The following is a 2,822-nucleotide window of genomic DNA, read 5'->3' as shown; positions in this document are numbered from 1 at the left end:
ATGTTTCTGAATGACAGAACCTAGTGATGCCATGTAGACAGAGAAGAGAAGTGGTCCAAGTACTGAGCCCTGAGCATTAACATCAAAATAATTATCAGCTTGTCTGTATTAGTCAGAATTTTACCTTTGGTGTATCCCAGTGTTTTTTTTTAAATAACACTAAGTGTGCTTAATTTTCAAACATACAAATATGATGCAGTTTTTTTGTTTGCAGATTGCATTTAAAGTTTAGTCGTGTCACTTCTGATAGTGTGAAAAAAAAGATCAAATGTAATCACAAAATATCAGATGTGCAATAGAGAGCAACACAGCTGAATGTTTGTCTTGACACCAAATACACAAAATAATGATCTTTAAAAAAGCATCATATGACCCCTTTAATGAATATTAATGCCCCTGTTTGTGGAGGTTGCGTTTGAAGCTTGAGTGCAGACTCTCATTAGCTTGTTTTCCATATCTCTCGATGGCCTCTTCTGTGGAGTGGCACACATCCATAAATATCTGTCATCCTATTGTTTAGCAATTAATCAGCACACAAGCAGATTAGCGTTTCCACAGCAACTGCATTGATTAGATGCAAACCACCCTTCTCTTTCCTTGCCCACTTCTTCATATGCTGTTTTGCAACCAGATGAGGTGCAATGTTTCTTCTTTCACCTATGGAATACTGCTAATGGGACGATTTATGTCGCTTGAACCTGTTGTTGTTCGGTTTCATCTAATGACAGAATATTGCTTTTTGTTTCAGAGGCATCATGACCTAGTGATCTTCATAAGGAGCACTGTGGCACAAAGCATCCTTCTCCTTTGACAGGTAAATCATCCGCAGGTACTGATTAGAATTAAAGTTATTGTAGCAGAGTTGTCATTTTGTCAGTTGTAGACATTTTTAATAGCATAACAATAAAACAGTTGGTTTTATCAACTGGTTTTCTTTGGTCGGTTGTCCATCATAATTACAGGTATTTTAATTTTAAAGGGGTCATATGATGCGATTTCAATTTTTCCTTTCTGGTACCACCGGTACTTAAAAAAACCTGGTACCGTAACGTTTTCATTTTTTTAGTACCGACTTGGTACCGAATACCGGGTCTTTTGACAACACTACCGTGGACGAAGCGGAGTCCAGCCCGGAGTCGTCACATGTTGCTGCAAGCCCTCCGGACGCTCCTTCGTCGAAATCGCCGGCCGTGCCGTTCTCAAGCCCCCCCGCCTCTGCTCACTCTAGCCCTCCGGCCGTTCCTCACACTAGCCCCCGGCCTCTGCTCATATATATATATATATATATATATATATATATTCATATGTATTTACACAATATAATTTATCCAGGCAATTTAACAGATGAGGACTATTAATATCACCATCTATTGAAAGATAGTAACTAGATAACAAGGTTTTATGGTAGGCAACAAATTAATAATAACTATGCCAAATGTTATTTTACTGGGGTTATCTTTTGTACGCTCCACCACTGAAGTGCTCCACATCACGTCAGCATTGTAATAACGTCACAAGAGCTTTTTCCCCTCTTTTGCCCCACGCACCACTGAACTCTGACGGACTCTCCCACTCCCCCCTCCCAAATACACACACACAGTCGCTTTAATCAGTCTAAATAAGCTCTTTTTGCACTACAAATCATTATATCTGCACTGTTGTTTACTTCACTGGTTTGCACTCTATCTGCCATGTGCCGTGTGCTGCTTTATATATATTTTTTTATATATTTTTTTTACATTTTACCTTATTTGTATATTTGTATAGTTGTATTTTATACTTAATCTGTATATCTGTATTTATGTTCTACTGTTAGTGTTATCTGTATGCACCAAGGGTCTGAGAGTAACGCAATTTCAATTCTCTGTGTGTATGTGCTGTACATGTGGAAGAATTGACAATAAAGCAGACTTGACTTGACTAGAAACTAGACTTTTCTAGATAACCCTACAGTGGGTGGAGGATGTTTTGAACACTTGTGCCAAGTCAACACCAACCCGTAATCACTCATTGGCTGTTGTGAGACTCATGGCTTCAGAACAAAAGCATGTAACCGTAGGGATGCGCCTGTTGAACTGAAGTCTCCAGAGAGAAGAGCACCATCATGAGAAGGTGGTGGGTGTTTTCTGAGACATGAGTGAAGCAAGAGTCTTCTCTCACAGCAAGACAAACCCTCGCTCATATGATTGATTTAAAAGCTTTTATTTGTCCAGTCCATCACATTGCATATAGGCAAACCTCCATCCTTCCACTGAGAATAAAAACTCTATGAGGAGCTATCCAAACAGACTCAATCAGGGTAGAATAAGCAGATGCTGTGGTTTTGACAGTCTTCAGATTGGCATGAATGGATGGAACAGCCGAGTGCAGGACTAGTCTTAGACAGCTATGTATTTGCATAGCTGTTGTAGTAAATCAGCTCAAAAGGGAAATATTTATGACTAAAGAATCAAAAAATCACCTTAAAAGGGGCTCAAGCTTACACACGCATCTAAATAGTTGCAAACGGTTACTTGCATTGGCTTCGTTGCTGAAAGTCCTGATGCGATAAACATGGAGGTTCTTGATGAGTTCTGTAGGAGTGAGCTAGAGGTGTTCCTCTGGTTCTTGTGAAGATAGGAAAGTCCACAGCAAATCGAAGTTACTTGAAGATAAAAACTGCCGGAAAAACAAACTCGAGGAGAGTCTTGAGGAGTTTTGGATAGTGTCGTCTCAAAAGAAGAGGTTTTCTGAGCAGAGATTAGCCTGAGCTAATGACTTTCATAGTTCCTATCCACACCCACCTTTTGGGTGGAATAGCCAATACCAGGCGTGAATTTTTG

The 2,822-nt window shown here is 39.7% G+C and overlaps 1 protein-coding gene across 3 annotated transcripts in view; it reads left to right on the top strand.

Moving 5' to 3' along the window:
• The window catches only part of LOC107674669 (MKL/myocardin-like protein 2), a 42,758-nt gene that overhangs the window by 9,911 nt on the left and 30,025 nt on the right, over window positions 1-2,822 (top strand). For 2 of the 3 annotated variants that reach the window (XM_016468720.1, XM_016468717.1), the window contains exon 2: window positions 749-829. The gene's annotated coding sequence lies outside the window, so the exon portion shown is untranslated. The remainder of the gene's footprint in view (window positions 1-748; window positions 830-2,822) is intronic. The other variant, XM_016468718.1, reaches the window with a different exon arrangement.

The sequence above is a fragment of the Sinocyclocheilus anshuiensis genome, unplaced genomic scaffold (genome assembly GCF_001515605.1).
Source record: "Sinocyclocheilus anshuiensis isolate Anshui unplaced genomic scaffold, SAMN03320099.WGS_v1.1 scaffold152, whole genome shotgun sequence".
Taxonomy (NCBI): Eukaryota; Metazoa; Chordata; class Actinopteri; order Cypriniformes; family Cyprinidae; genus Sinocyclocheilus; species Sinocyclocheilus anshuiensis.
This window is presented reverse-complemented; position numbering and strand designations above follow the sequence as displayed.